This window comes from Gopherus flavomarginatus, chromosome 7 (genome assembly GCF_025201925.1).
Source record: "Gopherus flavomarginatus isolate rGopFla2 chromosome 7, rGopFla2.mat.asm, whole genome shotgun sequence".
Classification (NCBI taxonomy): Eukaryota; Metazoa; Chordata; order Testudines; family Testudinidae; genus Gopherus; species Gopherus flavomarginatus.
The window spans coordinates 78,031,422-78,046,104 of NC_066623.1; positions in this window are offsets into that span (position 1 = coordinate 78,031,422).

Sequence of the window (14,683 nt, forward strand, 5' to 3'; positions counted from 1 at the left end):
GGCGTCCGCTTCTGGGAGCAACACAGAGTAGGCAGGGAGCCTGTTTTAGCCCAACTGTGCACCACTGCCACCCAGAGCCGCTCAAGGTAAGTGTTGACAGGCTGGAGCCCACACCTCAAACCCCTCCTGCACCCCAATCCCCTGCTCTGAGTCCCCAACCTCCTGCTCTGAGCCCCTGCTGCCCCTCACCCCTCCTGTGCCCCAACCCCTTGCCCTGAGTCCCCTCCTACACCCAATACCACCTCCCACACCCCACACTCTGCCCCAGCCCTACATTCATGGCCCTGCATGCAATTTCCCCACCCAGATGTGGCCCTCGGGCCAAAAGGTTTGCCCACCCCTGGGCTAGGTGATGGGAAGTAGTAGGTCTTATGCACATAGGTGTAAATCTTGAACTGCTTCTTCAGTAATCACTGAGGCATTAAAGCCAATGGAGGTCCCTTGAAGCCAATGGGAAGCTATCTTAATAAGAACTGAGTTAAAAAAAAGGCTTAGAATGTGTCCTGAAGTACCATAGCTAGTAACACTGTTTGACACAGTGCTGACTTCAGCCAACTCCAGCTTCTGCCTACAGAGGGTTTCATGGCAATTGAACTAATATGGTTACACTGTGTACGGTGATTGTAATGACACTGGGGCCAGGGAATAAAGACACTACTTCCATGTGTCACATTTATTACAGCATGAGAAGGAAATTAAATCTTTGACAAAAATGGGATAAATGAAGCCATCTGAATGTCTGTCTGGAAAGGAACCTGGCAGAAGACTAAGATATGGTGTGACAGGGAGCATTCACCTCATGAACACCTCCTGTCACCTGGGTGTGACCCTTCATTCTTTCTCTGCTCTCTGTGCCCCATGTCGGCCGTTGCGCTTGTCAGGCACGTCTCCAGTGGCTCAGCCCTCCAGCTAAGGCACACAGTTACTAGGCAGGTGGAGGAACTCCTTCCGGGGTAATACAGGTCCAATTGCTGTACCCTTGTTGGTGTCTTCAGCCCTTTCTCTGGGTTCAGTTCTCAGCCCCTTCTGGGCTAGCTGTAAGTCTGTCCCTGCCCTGACATACAGCAGTGCCCCCTGGACTTTCTCTCTGAAGATTTTGTCCTCAGCCATCCTCCGGTTTCCCAGCTTTCCAGCCAGGTCACTCCGTAACTTCTGTCTCCTTTGGGGGGGGGCGGGGGGAGGGTAACCAAGAGTCCACCAGTCAGTCTGACTACCCTTACCTGCTCCTTTCTTGGGCTTCTAAATAAGCCTTATCCCCTTCTTGGGGTTTAGGCCACTTCCTCACTGGGAGGGTCCCAGGCCCACCCACTACTCTGGGTCCCAACCCAGGGACCCTACAAAGAGCAGCCATATTCTACTTCCGTTAATAGTTGCTACTGCATTCCCTGGGCTGCCTCCCACTCAGTCTCATCACCTTCACCCATTACCTTAGGGTTACACTGCTTGGATTCTCTCTGCTTGATCCCTGTTTGAGTAGGGTCTTCCCCAGGCTTCCTTGCCTAGAGAGTTTCTCTGTCTTCTAGCCCTTCCCCGCCCTTCTAGTCCCAGTCAGCAACTGAGCTGCTTAGGCCCTGTAGCTCCTTTTAACTGAGCCTGCTGCACTCTGATAGGCTGCTTCCCTGCAGCCTTTCTAGGCAGGCCTGGAGGACCCATCTTAACTGCTCCTTTCCTGGGTCTGGGTGTGGTATGACCATGAGGTCTCCAGCAGGGGGCTGCAAAGGCCAGGTATACCCCATCACAGGCAGCTGTAGCATTTCTAAACTTTCCTGGAATCAAATGCAGCAGTTTGGAAGAGAAATCTGAGATGGTGTGACAGTTCATGCTTCTGTAAGTCCTACAATGCATGACAGGGACTACAAACTGTTAGGCAAACTCATCTGTAGATATGCACAAGGAAATGTCACTTGAGAAAAGCACTCCTCGTTTCTTTACCTGGGATGCAACACATGCTCCTTAGCCATAGTCAAGGCTTTGGTCCCAGGTATCTCAATGTGAAATCTAAAATTAATATAGAAAACAGAATGCAAAAGAACCATTGAAACCATGTTAAGATTCTTTACTCCAAGAATGGCATAGATCTATTTAAAATAAATGGCAAACATAGGGGTCTTACTAGCTGACTCCTACTCATTTGGGGCATGGGGCGGTTGGGGGGGATTTGCGGGGGGTTTGCTGTTTTTAAACTGAGGCATTGCACAGCATATTGTAAATCTGTTTGACATCCATTGGCTTCCAGGTGAGGTAACAGTTAATGACCCACAATTAACGAGTGGCTCATTTCAGCTAATACCTAACATTTGAACAGATATATATGAAACACAGATGTCGCTGTGCATGGTCAAATTCTTTATCACTAGCAGAAAAATCAATACAAATAGCAAAACTTTATATTAAACAAAAATCTGACAAATTCAAAGGTACACTACTTGGCACAGTTAGCTTATCACAGTATACCGGACAATCTTTTATTATGATCAAAGAGTCTGTATGGAAAGATAAAAGTCAGGGAGAACCTGGAACAATCCATGCTAAACTAGTTACAGAAGAACTGTAAGCCAGGAAATTAGAACAGAAGCAATGGGAATAACCATTGATCATTCTAAGTGTGCAAGACTGTCTGATTTCAAACATGACTGGCGACCTGACAGTGTATTGACTATTTCATCCAAGACAATATGTCACAACTACCCTGCAAGTCACACTAGAGAAGGCAAATATAGACATCTAACACAACCAAAGAACCAGATCTGTTTCTTGAAGTCATCCAGAATGCTGCTGAGACAGTGCTTATCTGTTGACAGAAAAAACACATGCCCTCTCAACTCAAGGAGCAGCAAACAGCTTAATGACCAAACAGGCCACTGCAGAATGAACTGTTTAGAGAACAAGTGGCATGTGATCAGAAAGCCACTGAAGTTCAGAAAGTTCGTTCTTGGCAGACCAATTAGTCTTCCCCATCTATTTAGAGTTCAAGTTGTTTACCCTAATTTCCATCCTAGACATAGCTCCACTGGTATGTTTTATTAACTGGCTCTATTTGCTTTGTAGCTGACATATTTTATTTCCATTTAATTAGTATTAAAAACAAATGGGCTAGATGTAATGGCCACTGAAGTCAACGGATACTGCCCCCTGCTTAGTTTACAGTGGTAGACATTTGTAACCTTGATGAATGTTATATGACTGGGGCTAGGAAAAGAGGCCAGTCTCTTCCCAGCACTTCTGTATGTCTCTGGAATCCTGTTATTGTAACAACTCTGAGACTATAATTGATGGCTTCATACAATGCAGTATGAAAGGACTAGAGCTTCCAAAGCCTGTATTGAATTTCTCTTAGCACTGGAAGTCTCACTTTAATCCCTTCCATAATCAGATTTTATTGGAGTCTAATGAAGTCTGGCCTTTCATATCCTTTTTTAAAATTAATTTGCTTCTTGATTTCTACCCTCTTAGCTCTAGAAATGGTACAGGAAACAAAATCTTTTTGCATTAGGATGGTGTATTCCAACTCTATAAAAGCAGTAGCATCACTCAGTACCTTACATCTGTAAAGTTGATGTAATTAAGAGTAATCGTTTACTTCAATGTTTTTGGAGATGACAGTCTGTGTGTAGACAGTGTCACAGCTCTTCAGTTTTAGAACCATTTTACAAACAAGTGCTTGTAATTAAGAGCAATTATGAGCTAATTCATGTGTGATTTTTTCTAATGAAATCTAATGAAGAAATCATCTTTGAGACATTTATTAATTCCTAATTAGGAAACCAGCAGCAAATCTAAAAATCTTAATATTTTTCATAGTTCTTATTTTATTGCTTTTGACTTACTGCTAGAAGCAGCTTTCTATTTAGCCATGAGTATACTATGTCTGAATGTCACGTGCTTGGCTTTCCTGGTCATGCATTACTTTATACTTACAGTGTTTATGTATCATTTTTAGTCAGCTTTGCCTTTTTGAATTGCTTTTTATAGATGCATTTCCAAATGAAGCCAGCACTGAATTCTTGTTGATGTCACAAATGACTTTACAATCACATGATGATAGTTTAGCTGCTTGTAGCCCTAGCTACATTCAGCGCAATGTAACCTAGATGTTTGCATGAGAAATTTAGTAGAATTTTGGATGTGTCCTAATTTTTACATAGTTGGAGGACAGATGGAACAAATGGCTGCAGGGGGATATTCTGAGCAGGGATAAACACTAGGTAATGGCTAGTGCAAGAGCAAAACCATTGCTTCCACTTAACCTAATCTATAATTAGCTTCACACATTAAGATCAATAATAGTTCTTCTGTTAATGTGAAAATTAAGAGTTGAGCTGGTGGGCAGGTATTGCTCTGAATCTGTTCAAGTGCAATTTTTTTTATTTTTATTTTTTTGCCAGGACCATCACTTTATGTTCAAAATATCTAATATATTTGAATTCTGACTGTTGAGGCCCATATTGCTCTTAAACTCTATCTTCTGTTGGCACTGATCCAAGTTCTATACATGGACCAATGATGATACAAAATCTATGAAGCCTTAGCCTGTAAGCTTCAGAGCAGTTCCTGTGAGGGAGGGGACTTTCAGCATCTGGCTGAACTGAGCCTATAGACAATACAGACAGATAGCTACATTGTCTTTAACAGACGCACCTGTAGTGGGAGTACAGCTAATCCACTGGCAGTGGACTGACGTATTTTGCCTTTGGAACGGTGAGTGAGGCAAGCAGGATGCCTCTAGGGATGATGGAGAAATGTGCTCAGGAGTATCTGTCATACTTCTTTCTTTCTGCATTATTTAATTAATTATTTTGGTGTTAGTGTGTTTTACTCCCCCTCCCCATCCTTCCCTCCCCAGGTGAGCGTGAAACACTAGCGGGTGTGGAATGAGGTCATGGCCACATCCTTGCCCTGCCCCCTTTGTGGGGTTTTAGTGCCACTGAAAGTACTGATTCTCCTTTGTGCCCAAGAGTGCAAATACCAAGATTTGGTTGCTGTCTGTATAGGTATCCATGAGGAGTCTTGGATCTAGATAAAGGAAGAGATCCCTGAATCCTTTACTAAACTATTGTGCACTCTCACATGAGCAGCCATAATGCTGAGAAAATGAGACAGATCAAATAAATTATCAGGTGAATCAGCACATTTAAATGATGTAAGTTTAAGAACACTTTTTTGGGACTGCAGAAGTAGACTGATGCCTTTCTCCCTTAACTTGTGTTTGCAGACTAAAGAAATAAACTAGTCTAGAAAAATAAGGAAAACAATGTGCTGTTCTGGTGGTAACATGCTTCATGTTAGAAGCAAGAGGAAGACCAAGGCCAGAGTAGGACCGTTACTCAATGAGGGGGGAAAGACAGTAACAGAAAATGTGGAAATGGCAGAGGTGCTTAATGGCTTCTTTGTTTCGGTTTTCATCAAGAAGGTTGGTGGAGATTAGACATCTAACAGTGAATGCCAGTGAAAATGAGGTAGGCTCAGAGCTTAAAATAGGAAAAGAACAAATCAAAAATTACTTAGACTAGTTAGATGTCTTTAAATCACCAGGGCCTGATGAAATGCATCCTAAAATACACAAGGAGATGACTGAGGAGATATCTGAGCCATTAGCAATTATCTTTGAAAAGTCATGGAAGATAGGAGACATTCCAGAAGACTGGAAAAGGGCAAATATAGTGCCCATCTATAAAAAGGGAAATGAGGACAACCTGGGGAATTACAGACCAGTCGGCTTAACTTCTGTACCCGAAAAGATAATAGAGCAAATAATTAAGTAATCAATTTGCAAACACCTAGAAGATAATAAGGTGATAAATAACAGTCAGCACTGATTTGTGAAGAACAAATCATGTCAAATCAACTTGATAGCTTTCTTTGACAGGGTAACAAGCCTTGCAGGTAGGGGGGAAGCAGTAGATGTGGTATATCTTGACTTTAATAAGGCTTTTGATACTGTCTCACATGACCTTCTCATAAACAAACTAGAGAAATACAACCTACAGGAAGCTACTATAAGGTGGGTGCATAACTGGTTGGAAAATCATTCCCACAGAGTAGTTATCAGTGGTTCACAGTCATGCTGGAAGGGCATAACAAGTGGGGTCCCGCAGGGATCGATCTGGGTCCGGTCCTGTTCAATATCTTCATCAATGATTTAGATAATGGCATAGAGAGTACACTTATAAAGTTTTCAAATGATACCAAGCTTGGAGGGGTTGAAATTGCTTTGGAGGATAGGATTAAAATTCAAAATGATCTGGATAAACTGGAGAAATGGTCTGAAGTAAATAGGATGAAATTTAATAAGGACTAATGCAAAGTACTCCACTTAGGTAGGAACAATCAGTTCACACATACAAAATGGGAAATGACTGCCTAGGAAGGAGTACTGCAGAAAGGGATCTGGGGGTCATAGTGGATCACAAGCTAAATATGAGTCAACAGTGTAACGCTGTTGCAAAAAAAGCAATCATTCTGGGATGTATTAGCAGGCGTACTGTAAGCAAGACACAAAAAGTAATTCTTCCACTCTACGCTGATTAGGCCTCAGCTGGAGTATTGTGTCCAGTTCTGGGTTCCACATTTCAGGAAAGATGTGGACAAACTGGAGAAAGTCCAGAGAAGAGCAACAAAAATGATTAAACATCTAGAAAACATGACCTATGATGGAAGATTGAAAAAAATGGGTTTGTTGAGTCTGGAGAAGAGAAGACTGAGAGAGAACACAACAGTTTTCAAGTACATAAAAGGTTGTTACAAGGAGGAGGGAAAAAATTGTTCTCTTTAACCTGTGAGGATAGAACAAGAAGCAATGGGCTTAAATTGCAGCAAGGATGGTTTAGGTTGGACATTAGGAAAAACTTCCTAACTGTCGGAGTGGTTAAGCACTGGAACAAATTGCCTAGGAAGGTTGTAGAATCTCCACCATTGGAGATTTTTAAGAGCAAGTTGGACAAACACCTGTCTGGGATGGTCTAGATAATACTTAGTCCTGCCTTGAGTGCGGAGAACTGGACTAGATGACCTTTCTAGGTCCCTTCCAGTTCTATGATTATGTAAGCAGAGTCAGGGTGATCTCTACCCTGACATCTGGTGATGAATTGTGGCGAGTTGTAGAAAAGAACTTCAGGGGCTGGTCTTGTCTGCACACTCAACCCGCCCAAATGTGGGCATGAGCCCACAGCTGCCCAAATGGTCGCTTTGGCTGCTGTGGCATCCGCAGTTTCTCTGTTATTGGGGCAGGAAGAATAAAGTGTTGTTACCCTGATTCTATGAATCAAGGCCAGTGGAACTGTTTTATGACAGAAGGATTCATCATCAACTAAGTAGCACTCGCTAGACAAGGGACATGGGTTCCAAAACCCAGTGAATTGAAGGAGGTTGGGGGGCAGGTATTTGTACCTGATGGCATGGGCCCTTTTTGATGGCCTGAAACACCAGTTTCACCCCTTCCTCTCTTCCCTGTTGACTAGCGGAGCTAATTTTGATTCTATTAAGAGTCTAGTTACAGGCTGCTGCGCTGAGTTCACTTTGGGCCAATGGGGCACCAGCACTGGGGGTCCCCTACTACAAGCTGAAATCACTAAAGAGCTAAAATTACTAAGAGCTGAGATCACTGAATGCTGTGTTAATTAGTGGGGGAGCCTGAAGATACCTTGCTAAGTGGCTGGCAGAGCGGAGCAGTTTGCGGGACAGTTGGAGTGGCCCATGGGATGGCAAGTGGAGTGAAGCGGGGCAGAGCGGAGCAGTTCGTGGGACAGCTGGAGTGGCTCATGGGACGGCTGGTGGAGTAGAGTGGCTCATGGTGAAGGCTGCAGCAGAACCCCACAGAGAGGCGGGGCAGTCGGCCTCGGACCACATAAGATGCCCTTTAACACCCCACGCGCTCATTCTCACCCCCCATTTCCACCCAGGCTTGGGGGGTAAAGCTCTGCAGATAAACTTTGGAACTCTGGGGCTGCACTGACCAGGGACAGAGACTTTGGGGTTGTTGGACTTTTGGATGATTTTGAGGTTGCTGGATTCAGGAGACTTTTGGGATGTTGGACTTTGGGGTGATCTTTTGGGTTGTTGGACTTAAGATTCTGAAGGGAAAAGGACACTGCCAAACTTACTTGGGGGTGGGTCTTTTGCTCATGGTTTGTGTTATGAATTCTGTTTGTGGTGTTTCCCCAACATAATGCCACATTGTTTCCCTCCTTTATTAAAAGGATTTTGCTACACTCAGACTTTGTGCTTGCAAGAGGGAAAGTATTTCTTCTTAGACATGCCCAGGGGCTGGTATGTAATTGTCCCAGGTCACTGGGTGGAGGCTCGAGCTGATTTTGCATTGCGTTATTGAAACGGAACCCCTAGATACTGAACCCAGCCCTTGTTCCTGCCAACTCAGATAGGCAGAAGGATTACAAGTCTATGTTACCGAAATCCCAAACCACATGCAGTCTGTCTGGTTTCATGTTCCTTTACAAATTCCAAACTCAGGAGTTTACTGAGATTTTCTAAGGTACACAAACTTTTCAAGTGAAAAGAAGCATGATTTCAATGGACTTTTCCCCCACTGTATGATGTTGGTAGTTTTGCATGTGACCTGAGTTAAGCCCTTCTTTTATTTCCCTCCCCTAATATTTGGATTGGGCTGTGAAAGAGGATTCTGTTAGAAGGTAACATCACTTCTGATGAAAGCCACTAAAAATGCTTGATGAAGACATTATGTTGTGTACCTTTCTATAGACTTATCAAAACCCCAAGTCTTCACATTATAGAAAACGAGTACCTGTATCCAAATTTTCACATAGCAAAACAGTGCCTAAAAATGTACATGGAGCCTGCATAAATCCAAAGTGACTCTATTTAATGGACATGATCAAGATTATTCCGATGTACATGCAGTGAAAATCTGGCCTACTGCACATAAGAAAAGATGCAGCATTGGGAATTTCAGGAGTTTACTATTCGCTGTCCATATTTCTAAAGAGTCGGTACACATTTGTAAAACTCCTTAGTACATCCATGCATAATTGCACATTACTTAGGCCCCATAGTAATGTACAGTGAGACCTCACTTCTGTGCACATTATCTGGTGTGATTCCATCTTAAAAGATTTCATGTAACCGTGGAAGCAAAAAGCTTGTTATGCAGAAGATCTCACCTTATGAATGATGCATGCTGAATGCTTTGTGCCTAATCACAGAAACTGCAAAGCCATGATGAGCTTTGAGTCTATGAAGCTGTGGATTGTTGAAAAACACTTACCATATGCTGCAAAAGAAAAAAGGAAACTGTAGCGTCAAGAGTAAAAGTTCAAAATATAAGAGAAGAGTTTTAAAATTCAGCCAATCGTTTTTGTTTCTGAACGTGGGTGTAACATAATAGAAGTGAAATTAACCAAGAGGCACAGGGGCCTATAGAAAATCCCATCACAGTGGAATCATGGCACATCTAAGTGGGTGGTGAGTGGTTGAAGATGAGGTGTACAAGTGTCTAAACCCCTGGCTGCAGTGGGCTGGGCTCTGCATGGGCTTAGGCAAAGGGGCTATTGGTGTAGACCAGGGCTTGCCCATTTGGTCTTTATTTTATGTTTATCCAATAATTACAAACTTGAGGTTGAGCCAGAGACATAGCACCTGATCCAGCACAGGGGCTGGAATGGAGGAGGCCACAAAGAGATTGAGCAGTTTCATGTAGTTCCCCTGGGCAAGCCTGTTGACTTGTGGTGGAGTGTGCAAGAATCAATAGACTGTAAGGGTACAGCTCAATGGTTCTCCATCTAGCCCTGGTTCCAGTCTAGGGGCTGCTTTAATCTGGCCCATCTTGCAACAGTCTCCAATGGACTGTCTACTGTCTGAGCACAGTGAGACCACACCACCAAGCTTGAGCCACTTGTCTCACTGTCTCATGCATTAGGAATTGGCTACACCAGTTCTGTCCCTCCGGTAAATTCTGTCACACCAAGAGGATTTCCAGTAATGGAGTTAGGACCAAATTCCACACCTTTTGCACTGCAGAACACAAAATAGATGGGTTAGGGCAGAGAATTTTGTTTATAAACAAATAGCTTTCAATTCCTGTGCTACTAGTAATGACCTAGATTGTTAAAATGGAAAGATTTTTTAAATCATACTTAAGGATAGAAGGAGACCTTCCAGATAATTAAATTGAAGGCCACAGCCTGCCAGAGTGGCAATAAGTGCACTTGTAACCAGCTGAAATGAAAATTTAACACCCTAACTTATGCTATTTGAGGTCTATTCTTACTAGTTCCTCTAACTCTCACATGGAGGTTCTTAATTGGATTCGCATCGCAGCATCCGCCATGGGTCGTTTACAAGGAATATGGAACCAACATCATCTCAGCACAACAACCAAGTTCAGGATCTACATGAGCTGTACAGGGATGCCCAGATGGAAGGGGGCAAGTGGGGCAATTTGCCCCAGGCCCTGGGCCCTGCAGAGGCCCCCATGAGAATATGGTATTCTATAGTATTGCAATTTGTTTTATGGAAAGGGCCCCTGAAATTGCTTTGCCCCAGCCCCCCTGAATCCTCTGGGCGGTCCTGGAGCTGGATCTTCCCAGTATTGTTGTAGGGCTGCGAACACTACACCACTCAGACTGGGGATGGACACTATGCCACTCAGACTGGGCAAAGTTGGAAGCTTTCCACACAAAAAGCCAATGTTGTATATTGGGCATAAAGTGGAATGATGCAGATGTTTATGGTCGTTCAGATCTACAGACTACTGAGGCCATTGTCTGCAGGTGGCGCCTTATGCTTTTCAGACGTGTCATGAAAATGCAGCAAGATGTTCCAGCAAACGCCATTCTCCGGGTGGCTTGTAACATCTGCAATAAAATTCCACCCATCGCGGGGCGGAGGCAGACCCCCTATTACATGGGTTCATCAAGTCTGTTCTGACTTTGGACTCTCAGGCCGTCAAGCCCCTGAAGCCGTGCAGGAACAGATCAAATGGCAAACAATCGCTACGACCGACTGTTTGGCTAAGCATGGAAGAAGAAGAAGGAACTCAAACTTCAACTCCCATGAGGTATTGCAGCAGCTCAGAAGAATGCAGTCTGATGTTGAACCAACTCAAAACAAAACATTTTGATTAAGTCCCAAATTTTTTAAAAAATTCTTTTTTGGCAAAAAAAAGGTTCTATTTCTCTTTTTTAGGTTTTTAAAAATTGACTTGAGTTGCTTAGTGACAACTACAAAGAATGGATATTATGAGAAGAAGCAAAAGTGGCTCTTTGCACTGAGGGTGACTTAAACCCTTCGGTGAAAAACTGCTTTGAGCACTTCATGTACACTGTGTCCCTGTACATAGCCCATTCTCTTCATATAATACTTGAAGTACTATACTTCAGTAGGAATCCTACTTGTACCCTTCATCTTCCCCCCACCAGTTCCCCAACTTACCCATATAGCATAGGGTTCCCTCCCTCTTTCACTTTCTGATCCTCCATCTGTTTTAGATCCTGGTGTGACGTTGCACTCTATATGATTTTTTGAAAATATGCTAATGAGTGTGAATATAGTGTAACTAGAATATGCTTCATGCAAAAGGTCTCTTGTAAGGTATCATTACAAAGCTTATAATCTACTCAGTGTGGTCATCCAATTTGTATAAATGTATCATTCTTGTATCTAAAACTAGAAATATGAAATATAACTCTGAGGTCCTTTTGTAATAATACAAAGTGTGGGCCATTAATGGTGGCTTGGAATCTTGACGGCTTCCATTAACCAGAACAATTGATTGTAAATGGCTCTATTTACTTGCAAGTCTTCCTGTATACATGTGTGCTGGCAAGAGGGTAATGAAGTCTTAATGTAACGTGTGATCATGTCACCTAAACTGGAATCCATCTTAAACCTTCTGCTTTTCCATTTAGAAGGAGGGGTGGGAACCCAAAGAGACAAAAGATTCCCGCCTTGTGTCAAAGCGATATATGGAGGTGGAACAGAACAAAGGGGGCTGCAGACATGAGAAATCCCCTAGCTACCACCAGAACTGGAACAAGGACTGTACCAGGGGAAAGGATTGGGCCCAGACTAGAAAGGAGTCTAGTCTGTGAAAAAAGTTTATTGGAACATCCCTGAGCATGAGGTTTCATCTGTAATCAGTTTCTTACTGTATTAGGCTTAGACTTGCGTGTTTTTGTTTTATTTTGCTTGGTAATTTACTTTGTTCTGTCTGTTATTACTTGGAATCACTTAAATCCTACTTTTTATATTTAATAAAATCACTTTTTGCTTATTAATTAAACCAGAACAAGTAATTAATTCCTGGGGGAGCAAACAGCTGTGCATCTCTCTCTATCAGTGTTTTAGAGGGCCAACAATATACTAGTTTACCTTGTATAAGCTTTATATGGAGTAAAAGGGATTTATTTAGGGTTTGAACCCTAATGGGAATTGGATATCTGGGTGCTGGAGACAGGAGCACTTCTTAAGCTGTTTTCAGTTAAGCCTGCAGCTTTTGAGGGATGTGGTTCAGACCTGGGTCTGTGTTTTCAGCAGGCTAGGATGTCTGGCTCAACAAGACATGGTATTGAAGTCCCAAACTGCCAGGGGAAATGGGCTCAGAGGTAGTCTCAGCACATCAGATGGCAGTTCACAAGGGGGTTTCTGTGACCCAACCCATCACACCTGGGTCCAATCCAGTTGAAGGAACACAAGAACGGACACCGTGTAGAATCAAGCAGGTGCATTTATTGTGCACAGTGCTGGCAGAGTGTCACCTTGCTTATTAGGCTCAAAGACACTGTCAATCAATTGATTACAGTAGATTATATGGATTTTCCATGGGTGGAGAGAAGGGATGGGATAGGTAGTCCCAAACCCCCAGATAGGTCTAGCAGCAAGACAAGATAAGCACAATAGCCAATAGTCAAAGATTACATAATGTCTCTGCCCATGGTTTCAGGTTAACAAGTAACATACAATTAATACTTCAAACAATGCATAAAAGGTGTATTAATATAAAATAAATACGTTGAATTATGATTTGGGATCCATAGGAATGAAGTAGCCCTTCTGATTATCCAACAGGTACATACCAAGGGGTTAAAACAAAAAGACAAATGAAAAGTATATGGCAATAAAGACTGTTGTTCAGTTGCTCATTTGTGTTTCTAAGGCAGGCGCTGGTATCTATGAGAAGCAGTAGGGAGGATGTCATATCTCATACTGCCATGCTTGAACCATTTCCATAAATTCAAGGTTGATGTGTGGGGAGAACATTTCTACAGAAAGAATGGACCCAAGCACAATAGGCGCCTTTCATTCCTTTGGCCTGTTTGCAACTTCAGATAAGAGTGCCAATTATTGCTCCCCACCTGGCATTTTGCTGACCAAGCTTATCTTGGCAAAAAGCAAAATTGTCTTTTGTTTGCTCTGCTCCTCTTAGCTAGTATTATTCACTGTTTACTAGGTCTCTGGTCTCTTGAACAAACCCTGGACTTTGGGCCTGTAACAATTGCTGACGGTCTATATCAAGTTGTTACATAAACAGCACATGGATTCTGGCCCTTCACCAGTACTGCCCCAGCACAAGTTAGAGTATCCTGATGGCTGCTCTAACAAGACCAACAATGACACAGGCCCCTTTCCCCAGGCCATTCAGCACTAGCACATTCCCTATGCTATGAGTGAGAGGAGGGGGTGGCACTGAACTGGTTATAGTGGCTTTATGCTGCCTAAAAATAACCACACACCAGATGGAGGGGGAGGGGAAGAGGATCCCTATCATCCATGGACTTCACTTTGCATTGGATCACACACTAAGTCATCAGTTCAATTCTGACCTTTGTCATTAATGGCTTATAGCCATTTGATAATATGGATTATGTAAAATATGTTAGTGGACGTAATGCCATAGATAATGTCCACATTAAAAAAAAACATTTCATGGTGGTGACAATGGAGGCACTTCCTGGAGTCTGAATCATCAGCTAAGTCATAGGTAGTCCCTGCTAATAGGGGCTGAGGCTGACTGATCTGCCTTGGTGATGCTTACCTTGCCATGTTTGACTTGTGGCTATACTGAAGATTTCAGTATCCAGGGCTATCAGTCTTTCACAAGCAGAAAATAAATAAAAGACAAGGGAAACTTGAGTTACTTTAGTATGGGGGAAACGGGAACAGTTTGTTTAGTCCCTAATGATTTTGATTAGAAAAAGGCAGCCTATGATTGTAGGGCTTGCCTTAATTACAGAATTACTGTAGTTGCTCTTCCTGTGGTTTAACTTGTCATTTGTGGCTTTACTTTGTAACGCATTAAATTTTATGGAATTAGCAGGGATCTGAACCATCAGATTTAATCAATATTTCTTATATCAGCACTTTGGTTCAGTTCACTGTCTAGTAAGTAGTAATTTTGGTACATTATCTGACCTTTCCATCCTGAGCCTGCACTTCCTAATTATAACTTTCCTTGTTTTTATATGATCTCTAACCAAGGTCAAGTATTCTCATAGCACTTGTAAATTTTCTCAAAGGGGGTCACAGAGATGTCCTTTCTACTTGCACAAAACACTATTGCAAATACATTTGGATTATTTGCATATTTTTGTATTCATGAGGTTTGCAGTTCTAGGATGCAGTCAGGAAAGCCGCTTTGATTTCTTTTTGTTTGTTTGTTTGTTTTCAATCAATGTGCTTACTATCACACTCTTTTTAAAAAAAGAAACTCTAA